The sequence below is a fragment of the Episyrphus balteatus genome, chromosome 3 (genome assembly GCF_945859705.1).
Source record: "Episyrphus balteatus chromosome 3, idEpiBalt1.1, whole genome shotgun sequence".
NCBI classification, from domain to species: Eukaryota; Metazoa; Arthropoda; class Insecta; order Diptera; family Syrphidae; genus Episyrphus; species Episyrphus balteatus.
Window position 1 is genome coordinate 35,886,647 of NC_079136.1, and position 16,872 is coordinate 35,903,518.

The following is a 16,872-nucleotide window of genomic DNA, read 5'->3' on the forward strand; positions in this document are numbered from 1 at the left end:
CGCGAAGATTGTTTTTTTCGCATTATGTGTTTTTTCAATACCCGAAAGTTCATAAACCCTAGCTTGTTCATTTTGAACAGCTACAAAAAACTTTTACTTAATTTCTTATCGTATTTCCACAGAAATCCATCGATGTGAATCACATCTTCGATAACCAACCAAGCACTGATCTTGCGTCTTAGTACCTCCTCAGCGCCACCGTCATCGATGATGACAGTCGATAACCTCTTGAGTAGAAGATATAGGGATATGTGTGAGGTTTCGTTTTTATTATTTCTTTAAAGACACACATCGTGCCAAGAGTAGACACAAGACAAGTATAACCATGATGATAGTGGTCTTGGTCATCCATGATCAGTGGGAAAGTATTTTCACGCGTCGCACTAGACTTGCGCGATGGCCTGTTGTATTAAAGTGGTTGCGAAATATCAGTTTTCCGTCGTAAATTTTCTTCTATATTATGGTCCGGAGTTAATGCACAGCCCCTCGTCTGGTTCCGTTGCAAAGGAAGTTGTACTGGACGTGGACACTTGTGTGTGATAGCGAAACGGATACCTTAAGGCGGCAGCAACTTGTTCCGAACCAATGCAAAGTGAAAATGGCCCAACGACAAATCACTTTAAACAGTCATCTAGCCAGCAAGCCTTTGGGTGTGCGTGTTTGCCATAACTGTTTAAAGTTCTTCACTATATTGGGATTGAGAGTGCAGACATTGCGACTTGTTCGCGCACTGGACTACTGTTTGCGATATCTATGAAAACGCAGCTTTCAGGTAGACTTGTTGTCGTCGGTTATATTCATGCGACATAAACACAGATGGCGAAGAGTTGGAGTTGTTATTAATTTGCTTTACGGTAATTAAATGTCACCTAGTGAAATTTTTTGCCATCAAATGAAAACGAGAAAATATCGCTTACATTTTTTTTTGGATTCGAGATGAATATTAGGCGTCACTACGCACCAATTAGACACTTTTTAATCCGTACCAGCCACCATTTATTGAGATATATCCAGTTTGGAAAAGTCTTGAAACATGTTAGGGCTTTTAAAAAGGAGCTCTTTCTCTGGCGGGTTATTTTTAATTTAATGTCAATTCATTGAGATACCTACATACGCCTAAGCTTTTTATTAAAAACATAACAAAACAAAAAATCACAAAGCAAAAGTCGATATCTCTCGAGAGGAAAATTTTGTAAGCGTGACAGTAGGCGTTCGTATGTCTGGTCTGGACGTTTTTTGAGTTGATAAATCTACGCGAACCACATCCTACTAGTTCATTGACTGCTGGCGATGGCGATGTGGTTGGTAACTACTCTGTGCGTGTAGGCTCCCTGCTCTCACTCATCGATCGCAGTGATTAATTATTATTTCATGTTTAAAAAAAAGTTTCATTTTACGAAACAAGAACACTGTTTTTTTTTTTTTTTGGTTTTGAATATGAATTCGATTTCACTGGTTTATTTTTTTTTTTTAGTCAAATGTCAATGAACGGAAACAGGAAGTTGGATACACAACGATGATATAGATGTGAGCATAGACCGTGAATTTAGTGTTCCCTTTATAATGTTTTTTTTTTTTTTTTATGGCAGAGAGAGAGATTGTAAGTTTGGGGCGGGATATCACAGTCAGTTGACAGACAATTTGGAAACGCTTTTTCCAATGGATGAATGCACATTGTATTTTGTGTTTTTATGTGGAACAAGCTTCTCGTATAAGTATATTTTATTTGATGTTTTGTTAACAACCTTTAAGTAAATTTAAGACGTAACATAAGTACCTACTTGCTACACCAAGTTAAATCTGCTTTTTACTTTTCTGCGTTTTGTCTCTTAGTAATTCTTTTCAAGGAGCAGTCAGGAAGAAAAGAAAATTTTTTTTTTAAGGTGGCGGGCACATTAGTAAAAATTAAAGCTCGTCATTACTTTGGAGCTGACTTTCAAAACTACCTTAATTTAAAGAACCGAGAAATATAAGGTATACTTTACACAGAGAAAAATATGACCACATACCTACCTAAAAACTAACATTGCCATATTATTTTACTGTCCATATGTTTCATAAGAAAATCTTATTAAAAGCAACAATAAATAAGGTTTTTTTTTAAAAGGATTTCTTATTATTTTTATAGAGAAAATCTTATTAAAATTTGAGTGAAAAGTTCTTTTTTTTTTTGCAACTTGGCACTAGAAGAAAAATCGCGATCATAGAGAAATCTTATTGTTTTTGTTCTATTTTATGTGGTCTATTTTTCTATGTGTACATACAAGGATGCGCATAATACACGGTTAAAAATTCTGTAGTATTTTTAATACTTTTTGGGTTACATATATTTAGGTCTTCACCAAAAATGTATTAAAATTTAATACATGACAAATATTAAAAAATTTTAGTTAATACAAAATGTATTAAAATTTAATATAGTTTTATTAAAATAAAATACAGTTTATTTTAGAATTTAATACCAAATGTAGGTATTAAATTTCAAGTATTTAATATTCAAATTTAATCTTTTAATATTAATTTCTAATAAGAATTTTATTAAAAGATAATACAAAAATATTTCATTTCATATTTTTTTTTTTAAACGAAATAAAAAGAAAGGTAGGCCTAAACTAAACTCCTGGTACAAGCAAATGCACAAACACCAGCATTCAGTTGGCCTTAGAAACGGAACAATACAAAACCGGGAGGCTTGCCGCCGATTTCTGAGGTCAACCCGGCTAACCCCACAGGCGGATCACTAGTGTGAAGCAGTAACGTGGGAAGGTTATGATCCCCTCGACATTGAGATCATAACAGCGCCGAGAAAAAAAAAAAAGGAAGAAGAAGACAAAAATATTTCAATTCAATACCAAATATATTTAAAGTTAATAAAATGTATTCTTTTTCCAATATTCATTAGGTACTGAAAATAAATAATAATCATATATAATTTAATAATGGTGATATTAATGTCTCTACTTTATCTGTTTCACAAACTGTGGCATGTAAAATCTTATTGCCGATCAAAATTCATCTGCAATGTATGCATTTTGCTTCGAAAAAACACAAAGGGCCTTCAAATTAGTACAAATTTACAATTTTTGATATTATTTTTTTTTTAAAAAGGTATCTCAAACAATGGATTTTTTTCTTTTTTAAAATGGCTGCTGCTGTCATTTGATTAGAATTTAACAACTTAACCGTCCCCATAGAAACTCATTATAAAACCTTATACGTCCATCATTATTCTCATCAACAACTCTATAAGTCCCATTAAGCACATTGGATTCATATAATTTATTTTTTCCCTTGCCACCAGAGTCCAATGAGTCCAATGAGATACATACACATATTTTCATAAAATAGAATTTACTGTCCCCATACAAACTCCTTCAAAATCATCTCTACGTCCAGTACTTTTTTTCAAAAATAAGCATTACTATTTACAAATAATGCAATTAGAATTGGTTTCTTACCTGAGTAATTGGTAAATATTGTTTAAAAAAGGGTTTAGTTTTATGCTCCTATATGATTCATGGACGTATGATATTTGATTTTCATCGCCACAAGTCCAATGAATCATATAGGAGCATAAAACTTAACCCTTTTTTTTAACAATATTTACCAAAACTCAGGTAAGAAACCAATTCTAATTGCATTATTTGTAAATAGTAATGCTTATTTTTGTAATGAAAATGTGAAAAACTGACATTGATACCGCATAGGCTAGAAAAAGTTATAACCCATAAGGGTCAAATGGTCACGGAAATCAGTTTTTCACAAATATCTCCCGACCTATTTCTCGGAGGTCATCAGAGGGCATGGTTCGTCGTAAAACTATATATGTACATTATAATTTTGTCTCTAAAATCAACCGTTTCGGGTGTAGAGCGCAGAGAAGATGAACTAGATTGCACTTACATACATACGAAAAAACACATCTTTTTGGTTTATGTTGTTCAATTTTTGAGGTTCTTATAGAAGCCGCTTATATTTTTTTTTGGTCTCATTTACTTATGATTATTATTTTTATATGGAAAAGTGCAAAAATGTACACATTGAGATAAAAAGTAATAAACAAAAAAAAAAATTGTGTGGAAATTGTGTATGTTTCCCTTACTTCTTACCCCTTACAACACCCTTGGCGAGTAAAAAATAAAAATTAAAAGCACGTATTAGTTAGAGAGCCATCTAATTAAATAGTATTCATTCTATAGGAAAATTGTAAATTTAAAAAAGAAAGATAATATAATTTAATGTCAAAAGACGAGTCGTTTTCGAGGTATTGATCAAAACGTATTTTTCAAAAAGACTGGCGTGTGGAAAGCGGTACTAGACAAAACACATTATCAAGCCTCTTTTAATTACCCTGCATTCAAATTTGATGCCTCTACAATTTTGACTAGATTTGTTTTTTCAGTCGCTGTACTATTAATGGTGTTTTAATTTTCTTATTATGTACCTACCTATACAATAATTGTGAATCGTAGTTAAAAAAATATTCTTCCATTGGTTTACATATAACTCCTCCCAAAATAAAAAAAAAATCTTCAAAAAAATCAAAGATTTTTTTATGAAATAGCTTTTTTTGCTCAAACATTTTTCCAATTTTTTTTGCAGTTTGGGAAAGTATTTCTTCTTTTCCTACACATTCATGAGTAAATTATGTTCTGTAGCCATATTTTCATATAGCAAACACATTTTTAGAAACACGTCTTTATGAATCATATATGACTCATGGACTCTAGAAACACGATACAGAAAACATTCTATGAGTCAAATAGGACTCATGGGACGTGGAGTGATGAATCCTTCAAATAAACAAAATAATATAATACTGAGCGTAGAGAGGGTTTTTAATTAGATTTTATGGGGACAGTGAAGTTGTTTTTAGTAAAATATGTATATGAGTCATATATGATACATGGGACTCTGTAGGCCTGTGACAAAACATATATTTTGAGTCATATGGGACTCATTGGACAGTTAAGTTGTTAAATATTCTTGTATTACAATTTAATACTTTTTATATTAGTTTTTAATAAATTTGTATTATATTTTAATACAATTATGTTAAAATGTAATACAATTATATTAAAATGTAATACAATAATATATTAAAATGTAATACAGCGGTATTAAAATTCAATAAAAGATTAGAATTTAATACCGGCGGGTTATTTTCTAATAATTTTTGTATTGTATGTAAAAGTATGTAAAAGTAGTAAACTTATTACTTAAATATTGAAATTTAATACAAAAAAGATTTAAAATAATATTTTTGAAGCATTAAAATGTAATATTTTTTGTATTGAAGATTGCTTTAATACAAGAGCTGTATTAAAAAATACTCCAGAATTTTTAACCGTGAAGTAGTTAAAAACATTGCAAGCCCCTTGAAACTAAATGCAATGTTTCTTTAAGAACTTTTATAAACACATAAAAAGACATAATGAGAAAACTGAGAAAATAGATTGTAGGTGTTCTTGAAAAACGACCAAAAAATATTTTTTTAAATTGGTCCAAAACCCTTTTTTCTTTGTTTGGATTTAAATCAAGTATGTGTTGTTTAAAATTTCACTCCATAAGTTATCGATTTTGTTGTATACTATTGCCGTTTTCGAATCAATATTTTTTTCAATGCTACTCATACGCTTGGGGTAGCCCCAGTTATAAGTTGTTCTTTTTCTAGACATAAAAAATCGATTAAGGGTGGACGCATTAACGTTTATAGTCCCCTTAACCTTGCTTATAGACTTATTAATTCTTATAGATTTTTTTTTGTACAGAAAAATCAAAATTTGCTAGTGATTTATTTATTTTTTGATTTTAGATGTTCCATATAAATAAAACTGCCCTAGAAAATCCAGAAAAAGTTAGTGACATGATTTTTTTTTATTTAAACATAACATATAGAGGGCATGTTTGTATTTATTTTTCTCTGTTTATGTTGTTCCGTTGACCAAGACCGCAAAAATTAGCTTCGGAGAAAACCACAACTAAATAAAAAAAGTGAACATTTCAAAAGTTCCTCCAATAGATTTATTTTTTCTTGTTGCTTTTGGTTTCCATCGTTTTTTTTTTGCAAATTCTCCTTGTTGTTTATTTTGTTTTATTTCATTTCGTTTTTTTTCCTTCGTTTCTTTCTTAATAATAATTATTTGAATGTGCATGCAGCAGCGGAGATTGAAAATCTATCTCCTCCTAGATAACCAAGTTATCTTTTGCATCTTTCTATTTGCTTTGTAGCTTGTGTTGCCTGTGCCTGTGCATTAAGCTTGAGGTATCTACATACATACGTGTGGATAATTTAACCACAGCTCTCACATAGTCGAGTTGATTAAACAAGTTACAGGCCCGTGGTGGGTGTCATTAGATCAGCTACTTCACTTTTGTTTGTATTGTTGTACTGAGTAGATAGATATTGCGATATTGCTGCAGCAAATACCGACACAACACTTTTCGTTGTTGCGGTGGACAGTATAAAAAAAATAATAATAATTATTGTTATTATGACGTTGATTGGCATAATATGGCAATGACCTCATAATGATAGATGGATTTTTTTGATTTTGTATTTAATAGATTTGAATTCTATTAACAAGTCAATTTACTTTATAATAAAATCAACTAAAGCTAATACAAAATAATAAAAATGAAGAGAATAAGTGGATGATTTGAGGCTAACTTGTCCAACCATGATGGACAATTTCAATAGTTTTTCTTTTTTTGTGGCCTGAACAAATTAAAAGTATTGGTCACTTTAGCTGAATAATTATATGTCTGTTACAATATCTAGAAATAGTACTTTTTTTCAAATGTAACTTTTTCTGGAAAGTTCATTATTGACATATAGTCCAGTCATTTTAGTCATTTTTAACCCCAATCTGCGGAAAAATTCCTAATGGGTTGAATTTTGGTATACACTTTTATTACGGCGTTGTAATGAAGATGTGAAAAATCGACATTTATATCGTGCCGGCTTAATAAGTTATAAGGGCAAAAGGTCACGAAAAGTTTTTCGCCAATATCTCTATTGATCGAAGGTCATCAGAGGTTATTATAAAAATTGTTCCTTGTGAAACTATCTACAGCATATGCCTTAGGGTGGGTCAGAAAAATCGAAATTCGTTTTTTCGATGTTTTCGATTGCTAGACACCTCTAGAATATACACACCAAATATGAGCTCTTTATATTAATGGGAAGGTCCTCCGCTTCGCAATTTTCCATTTTTACATCAAGCTTCTACTAAAAAAAATCATTTTTTTATTTATTGACCTTTTAGCAATTTTTTTTACATATTCTTGTAGAAAATTGAACGTTCTACAAAAAAGACCTCACACACTTTTTTCAATTATCTATCCGTTTAGTAGTTATTTGAGGTCCAAAAATCGAGAAAATCTTTAAAAATTCGTTTTTTGTTCTTAATTTTGTAACAAATTGAAAAATTATAATAATCAAACGCGCAGGACATATTCTTGTAAAAAACAGATTGCTCCACAAAAAACGTCTTATTAACTTTTTTCATTAATCTAACCATTCTAAAGATATTCGAGGTCAAAGTTAAAAAAAATTATAAAAACAATTTTTACTTTTAAAAGTTTTCCAATTCACTGAAACTTCATTATTTTCAAATTAACAAGATGTATTCTTAAAGGGGCTTAAACGTTTTTTTTAGTAGAAGCTTGATGTAAAAATGGAAAATTGCGAAGCGGAGGACCTTCCCATTAATATAAAGAGCTCATATTTGGTGTGTATATTCTAGAGGTGTCTAGCAATCGAAAAAATCGAAAAAACGAATTTCGATTTTTTTTGACCCACCCTAATATGCCTGTAACATCTGTAAAATGAACCGTTTCGGGAGTAGTGCGCAGAGAAGGTGACTAGATTCAACTCACATACGAAAAATATTTTTGGTTTATTTTGCTCGATTTTTGAGGTTTTAATCGAAATAGCTTATATATTTTGGTCTCATTAACTACGGATCAACTAAAAAAAAGTAAAAATGGGATAAAAAATAATATACAAAAGGGGAAACCACGTTTTTTGAAAATTTTGTATGTTTCCCTTTTTGGTACAATAAACACTTTCATTTTTTGGAACACACTTTTTAAACATGATTCAGTTTTACTTTTAAGCTTGTTATCAATCTTAAATTACCATTAAGCTTTTTCAGCAGCTAATTTTATACTGCTATAAGGTAGGTATTCTGCAACTTTTCTCTTGAAAAGCTCCAAACGACATTTTGGAAAATTGATAATAAGCTTAAAACTAAAATTAAACCTTTACAACTGTTGGGTCACTAGGCGAATGCCTTACCATCGTGCTATCTCACTGTTGGAAATAATTGTGATAAACTGCAACTAAAGCTTAAAGTTTTTTTTTTGTCGGTTTTTTAAGATTAAAATTCACATTAAAATAAGATGAAGTTCACCTTAAATTTGACTGAGTTTAAGTGGAATCACCTTATTTTAAGCGGATATCCTTTTATTTTAAGGTGGACAAATTTTTTCTCCGTGTTGGGGAAAGGGTTAGTTATACAATTTCTTTGAATGTGTCTCTTGATCCCTAAATCCATAAATATTTTCTCCTGATATTTGAAGGTTAGAGCGATTTTAAAACATTGTGATTTGTGATATTTTCGTTCTTCAAAATTGTCACTTTTGTTAATTGGAAAAAAATATTTAAGCAGAGCATAATCTTCATGAATGTATATTTTTTTCTGTCTAATGAAATGTCAAACAAGTCTCTCAATAAGGTGCAGTTCATGTGATGAGATAAAATGAATTTCTTATGCTCAAGTCGGCACTGAAATAATTATTTTGTAATATTTAATTTTTTACTGTTCACCGAAAGATGGACTGCTACTATCTGTTCACCGAAAGATGGTGAAAATTATTTTTTTTTATTTTTCATATTACAAAAAAGTACCTACTCATACGCCATACAACTGTTTTTTAATACAAGTTTTAAAATGCTATTCGTTTTAAGAACCAAAATTTTTTCTTTAAAAGAGGAAAAATTTATGAAAATCTTCTTTGTATTAATTTAAAAAATGCAATAAAACAAAATTCTATAAAAACCAAAACCAAGATGATATTTGTATCTGAATCGATTGAAGATTGAAAATAACAATAATAAGTCCAGAAATTCTCAATCAATAGTAGATCGCTTCCTAGTGAAGATATAGTGAATATCCAAATCTCGTCCTCTCAACATCGTACGTATGCAGACCTACATTCCAAAAAATAAAGTGCAATTTAGTTTTAACAAAAACTTGATTATTTTCCAAGTGCAAAAAATAAAAGTGTGATTTTCCATTATTTTGTATACCTACATTCAAGTCAAATACAGTTTTCTTAACTAATGTAGATCTTAACCAAATATGTATATCACTTTTCACATTTCCAAACATGTCTAAAAAAGAAAATTAACACAAATAGTTAGGGCTCCAGTTATGATAGAGTGCACACAAGCACTTACCATTTTAACATACATCTTTGATTTTGTGCTTTTGCAATCTGTCAATTTTTAGCTACACAAAAAAAGAAAGCTATCTTTCCACTCTGTTGAAATCTCGGGATAGGTAATGTTGATATTTTTTGTACATATATTTTCTGTGATTTAAATCTTTCCATATTCAAGGTAAGTTGATTTCTCTTTGTCGTTTTCATCGTCGTTGTCGGCAAACTAAGTCACATTTGAGTCTCTTTAATGTGACTTAATTGCACTTTATTATTTGGGTGCACACAGTTTCAGTCTCATAACTCTTTAATTGAAAAAAAAATTTCCCCATAATGTTGCTTCAGCTGCTGTGGCTGCTGCTTTTGGTATAGATTATAATCAAATGGCACTTTTGTGTATATTAGTCGATTAACATTATTAAATTTATGAATGAGTTTGATTTTTAATTGAATCAATTTTGGTTGGTACTCTGGCAGCAGGTACACCATTATTATTATGGGTATATGACTGACAGACAAACATGCACTCAATATCGATTTATTTAGTTGGGTAATTAGTTTAAGAGAGTTAGTCAGTTTAATGGGCCAGTTATGGCATAATATAAATTTTGAGTTCACCAATTGGTGGCTTTTGCAAGTTGTATTTGGCTAAAAGGTTTGAAAATTTTTTAAAACAAAAAACGACACAGAAAATAGACTTATTTTTATTAAATCATTAAAAGTGATTCTAAAAGAATTTTCCCAATAAAAAAAAACTACTTCCCTAAAAACAACAGCGAGTATCTTTTCGTGATAAACAAAATTCTTTTCCATACATGTAGGTAGAGCGGCAGCGAGCTCCTGTGGGTTTTAATTTAAACCAAAAAATAGTTTAAGCTATAAATAAATTACTCAATTACATAAACATTTAACAACAAAAAAAAAGCAAGAAAAATCTCAAAAAAGTGTATCGCGAGCAAAGTACAAATTACAGTTCAACAAGAGATATGTATCTTTTTTTCTTAAATAGAATATCTGTATCGATCTGATCGGTTGTTTAGCATTACCCAACCACAAAAAAATACATCCATCGTAGCAACATCAACCAGTAGCTAAAGGTGCTACACGCTAATGCTTATAATGCAGCAATAGCATCAGTTAGTATAAGCAAGAAGCACTACCACTAAGTGCTATATTCAAAGAGCAACGCAGCAGAAGGTGGAGTCGAGACCGATATCATGTCGGTTGTCGATTACAATGATGGACATGGCATGCCAATTGCTAACAACCATGCATCTCTTCGAGAGCTTCGAAATCTTTGTCTTTGGTGGTGTTACTTTGCTTCTATTTTCCAGAGATAAACTCGTAAATGTCAGCTTCTACTGATTAGACAGTATAGGTTTTTTTTTAACAATTTAAACATTGAAGCGTTGAAAAATTTCTGTGCGCAGAGTAGTGAACAAATTTATCGTATAACTATCTGATCTTATTGATCTTTGGTCTAAAAAATCTCTTGGGCACATGCCAAATTGTATAGTCCTCTGTGCTCGTAAGTGTGTATAGTTTTTTTTTTTTCTTTAGAGCTAAGACAACAGAAAAAAAAGCAAGACTGAAAAACCAAAAGTGTATATTTAAGAAGAAAAACAAAGTGATTAAGAGTGGGGAAGAGAAAATTATTTTCAAGAGGTATTTTTAAATGGAAACATTTCTTGAAATACTACCGTGTACGAATAGTAGATCGTAAAATAATTGTTTATTATTCTTTTTTTTTTTTAAATACAAATTTTAACTTACCTAAGAACTTCGGGGGTCCTTTGAATTCATCTATTAATCGAAGAAAATAGCCTTAGTTTTAACGAAGAAGCTGGAAATAGTAAAAAAATAAAAATTAATGGATTTTGTTTAAATAAAAATAATATTTTGCACATTGATTTGATAAATGAGGAACTATTATTGTTTCATTAGGTAATTAAAAATTGGTGTGCCATTTTTAAGAACCAAATTTATTTGTATTATTTCTTAATGAATTTCTAAAAAGATTAACTACCCTACCCATTTTTGAGGTAGGTAATTAACATTGAAATTTTTTTTTTTTGCACATTTTATATGGAATATTATTGAGGTTTCCTGCTAAATTGAAATTCAAAGTGATTTTTGTAGACAGACAAAGATAACTGTATAATTTTACGCAAGTTGACCATTAATAGGAAAAATTTTTATTTGTATTGCCAGTTTACTACGCGTATTTTTGTCCGAAATTGAAATAAGTTGCAAAAAAAATATCAAGTCAATTATTCTGATGATTACTCAGATTCTGACCCCAGTAAATTTTTTCCTGGCAAATAGTAGGTACTCAAGTATGTAATTGCAATTTGAAGTTATTGATTTTTTGTTTCACTTATAGTTTAAAAAAAAAAATATTAAATGTATGCATAGAAGGAAAATAGTTAATTTTAATAAAGAATCATAATTTAATTGGAAGAATTCGGTGTTTCATTTAAACTGCATTAAATGTGCTTTCAACAGGCAATTCTTGAGTTTTCGGCGATCTTACCTCAGTCTTTGAAAACTAAGCATCACACTTTTTAGCATAAAATTAGATTGATCTTCACAATCAGGGAAAATGGCAGAGCACCAATCTTAAATTTAAATTGCAAATACATTTCAATTTGTTTTTCATACAAAAATTGGGAACATTGCTCTATTTTGACACAACCAACTCAAAACTAAGCAGCTGACCCTTGTGCTAAAGATCGGGAAAAAAATCTAAGTATATCTTTGTTTATTAAAACGAGGGTCACTATGGCGTATGCGTTACATTTTTTTCTTTCGAAAAACTTTAAATCAGTTTTCCTGTGATTATTCCATTGAATATGCAATTTCCAAAAGAGGATATTTGCTATTTTTTTATAAGTTCGCTTTTTTAATAGAAGATATGCCTAGACAATTTCACAAAATTGTAAAATTTGGTATTGTGAAGTCAACTTTATTTAACCAACTATTTGGTTTCTGGCTCGTAAACATACACCAGAAAAAATTTCACGGAAAAAAATTGTGAGTTCTGTTAAAAAGCAAGCGCTCTTTTCTCTTAAAAACTATTCAGTTTTTGGGTACCAAAACGGAAGTTGGATTTAAAATTTCAAAAGAGGAGAAATAATTCTATTTTGAACAGTACCCAAACAGACCTAATATGATTTATGCAAAATGTCAGCTTTGTATAAATGACGTAGCTCTGGCGGATATATTCTATACTATTATGCATGTAATTATTAGTTGCTTCTATAATATTCATTTAACGGAAGAACTTCCAAAACTAACAAACATTGTCGAGATAATATAAAAACCTCAAGCTAGTTTTTTCGTCTTAATTTATCAAATAAAAACAAAATTAATAATTAATAAAACAACCTAATAACTAGTTTATTGTTTTGTTTGTTTTAGTATTAGATCATTGTCTGTGTGGTTAGTTTAAGACATACACGTGCCATTGTTGAATTCCTCTCTGTGACATGTTAACAAATCGCCATTCTTTTGACAGATTCTTCATGATTAATCATTTTATGACAGAATCATCTAATGTATGCAAACCATTTACCAAAAATATAAAAACTTAAAACAAACTGTCATAGAAAGTGTTGAAAAAATAAAATAAGAAGTAAACAAAATAATTAGAGGAAACGTCACATTCACCCACCATACTTAACTTACTTGTCAAAATAAAAACAAAAAAAATTAACAATAACCCTGAACGATAATAAACTCTGTTTGATTATTTTATATTTTTTATTTTTGTTTTGACTTTGACATACTCATTTACGATTTACCTATATTTGCATGAATCACATACAATCACCAAATTCGTATCGAGACAAATTTGGAAAGATTGTTATTTTATTATAAATTAACAGAAAAGAGAAAAAAAACAAAAAACAAATGAATTAATTAAAAAAATACGAGCCAGTATCATGCTAATTCGGTATGCCTAATCTATTCATTCTGTCATGAGACCTGCCACACGATGACTGACGTGCCAATGAACCCGTGTCCATTATTATGTCATAATTTCTCTTTCAGAACTTGGTGTAGAAGTGCAAGAAAAAAGCTTGAGAAAGACTTTTTTTTTCTTTGCAAAGTATAATTCCTAATTGAACCAAAATATATCACAACATCTTGGTTATTTCGAAAGCAAAAGTCACCTTGCTAATCTTAATTCACACATCAGGCTGGGTTTGTTTGAGTTTGCGGAGCGTAACAGATTCTTGATAAAAAAAATGTGTTGTTTCGTCAAAAAAATAAAAAAAAAATGAGAACGTGAGTAAGTGGGGTCGATGTGAGGAGGCTCGTCTTCGATTACTTGTTTTCGTTCTATTTTCTTTATTTTTTTTTTTTTTTTTGTTTCTATGTATGTTGTTTTTATAACCAGCCAATTGACATTTCTATTGTTTTTTTTTTTCAAGAACTTGAAGCTTATCGAAATATTCTTTGACACAACGACCGACGACATGTTAAACAAACAGAACCACTTTATGAAGGTAGTGACTGACAGGCAGGCGTTCGCACAAGCGTTGGTTGTCATATTTGCGTTGGTGGTCCAATTAAGACATGAATCTAATTACCAACCTTTTTATGGTAGAAGCTATGAACTGGTTTCTCAAAATAAATAAAAATTGATTTTTTTCCTAAATAATTCGATCAATCAGAGAAAAATGCACTGCAAAGATAAATATCTTTACCAGCAAGTGTTTTTTTAATCCACACATATACAAACATATCAGTACATTTAATATGTTTGCTTGCAAGCATGTGTAAAGACAGTGTTGGTTGAGTTTCCTATCCCAAGTGGGAGTTTTTAACTTGTGTCTCTGATGGAAATGCTGTGTGTGAGCTGACGGTGAAATATGACTCCAATTACACTGACACTGAGGGTGCACTCTGAGTGCTTGAATTTCATTAAAAAGCAACATTACCAACATATATCCACTCTTCCAGCTATAAGATACATAACGGTTTATATGTAGTAGGGGAGAGTGGGGCTAAATGTAACAGGGGTAAGAATTAACAGCTAAAAAAAGCGATGTTCCTTTCAATATTAAGAAACGCGTAAAGGAGAAAAATGCTCAATTTTTGCATATCTACCGGCACATTTTCTTCAGATGAAGATTAGACGACAGGGTAAGAAGTTACACTAGTGGTGCCCAAAAAATGCATGTTTGTAACTTTTTTTTTTAATTTTATTTTTGGTCTACCTCTTTACCCGAAAAAGATAGAGTGCTAAGTGTTTTTTTGTTATATGCAACTGTGTTTTGGCTCAAATTGCGTGTATATGTTATGTCTATATCAGTTTCGCTTTTTTTTTAAATTGATTTTATGTGCCAAATTTCATGCTGGGGCTAGTTGTAACATTTTTCCGGGGCAAGTTGTACCATGTAAAAACCTACCTATACTGAAAAATTGTTTACCTAATATAATTAACAACCCTGAATATGAATGCTTGTAATTGAATTTGTATTTATTTTGAAATTGGAAACACATTTTTGAACCACCACTTGAATTCATAAAGCTTATAAAACAATTTATGAATTCGAATAACTTTTATTTAAGACTACTGTCAAATTTTCTCTGGAAATCTTGGATTTGCTCCACTTTTTACAAATTTGCACCAAAATTTCATGACTGAGGTTTGTTTTTATTGTTATTAATTAAAAATAAATAAATATAAACAAATAAAGGTATTTTTCTCATATTTTTAGTTCTTGGTACAACCTACCCCGGTATGTGTTACACTTTGCCCCGTATGTGGGGTAAGTTGAAACAACACGATTTTTTTTTTGGAAGCTTTATTTTTCAACATTACCGCTATGTTTTGCTAAATTTTTATAATGGATCTTGGAGCTAAAACATGGGTCTTTAATTTAAAAAAGGTCTGGTTGACCCACTTTCAAATTTGTAGGAGAACCATCGATTTTAGAAAAAAGTGTTACATTTGGCCCCACTCTCCCCTATATTCCCACTTGACATTGTCAGCTTTTTTTTCATTTTTATTTTCATTTTCATTTTTTTTTTTTTTTATTTACTCGACCAAGGTCGGAATTAAATTGCAAATACATTTTTAATAGTTTTTGCTGGGCTAAGTCAATATGTTGGTTTATGTACGTACTTTGGCAAGTTGAAAAGGGTTAACAGTGGTTAAGGTTTTATAATTATTAAAAATATGAGGTTGACGAATATAGCAGTGTAGCAGCAGGTATTGATTTTTTTGCTATCCATACCAAAAAGTTAATGGATTGGAAAATACTTGACCGAAGGATGTCATGAAACTATTGTTTTGATGTGACTCTGTGAGAAAAAAGGACTAGAGTGTCTCTTTAAATTAATTGAAAAAGGCTTTGTTTGATTTGAAATCCGAAAAGTATTCAGTTTTTTTCAAATCTAAAACCTGCACCACACTATGTTGATCAACACGTTCAACAAAAGTTCCAAATCAATCCATGAATAGGTTAACTTTCCCAAACATTCTCAATTAATGACGTACTGATAACGCAAATACATACAATTTAAGAGAGAGAACATTTGAACTGTTAACTGAAGGGATTTGGAACATATTATGTTGAGCGTGTTGATCAACATAATGTGGGTCCAGGTTGAGAGTCAATATTTGATATTTACAAGATCGATATTTACATTCGATATTTACATTCGAATTCAAAATACATATGTATATGTCCGATTGAACTTTGGTAAAGTTAAAAAAAAATCATCATAGAAAAAGCATCATAACTTCTTAGGCCCATTTGCTGAAACGGAACTTAAATCTTTATGTGAAACTTAAACCATTAAGTTCTACATAATCGTTTACACGAGCTTCAAATTGTGTCATAAATTCCTCTAAGTTTAAGTTAGGGGCAAGAAATAGTAGAACATAAGAATTGTATCTTCTACATAAGAAATTTTAATTGAACAAAAAGCCATAACATCCTTTAAAAAATGATTTTTTCAATAAAATTAACATCTGTTATTAGTTTAAGAATGATAAACTTACTTTAAAACATGTTTACCATGGTAAAATTGGCCTCAAAATGTTTATAGAAGTGTTTATCAATTTTCTGTCACTTACCTATTGTGACACACAAATACATTTAAAAACAAATTCCTTCACATGACTTATTTTTTTTTTATCAAATCAAACACTCATATTTTGCCACTTTCACTATATTTAACCATTTTCTGCAATTAAAAATAACAAAATACTAAAATTATTGAAAAATTTCAGCTTAACTGCTCAAAAAAATTAAAATTAACTGACGTTTGTATCGATTTAACATTTAAATTTAAAGTTCTCAGCGATTTCTCCCATGAAAGTAAAACATTACTAGGTTGAACATAAATAATTTTTATAAACTTAGAATAAACTAAGTTAAACATAAAGGCTTTGTTCGACCTAGCTAT

The 16,872-nt window shown here is 30.3% G+C and overlaps 1 protein-coding gene across 12 annotated transcripts in view; it reads right to left on the reverse strand.

The window, feature by feature from the left end:
- The window catches only part of LOC129916287 (F-actin-monooxygenase Mical), a 124,975-nt gene that overhangs the window by 97,616 nt on the left and 10,487 nt on the right, over positions 1-16,872 (reverse strand). For all 12 annotated transcript variants that reach the window (XM_055996148.1, XM_055996147.1, XM_055996146.1 and 9 more), the window contains exon 2: positions 11,221-11,290. The gene's annotated coding sequence lies outside the window, so the exon portion shown is untranslated. The remainder of the gene's footprint in view (positions 1-11,220; positions 11,291-16,872) is intronic.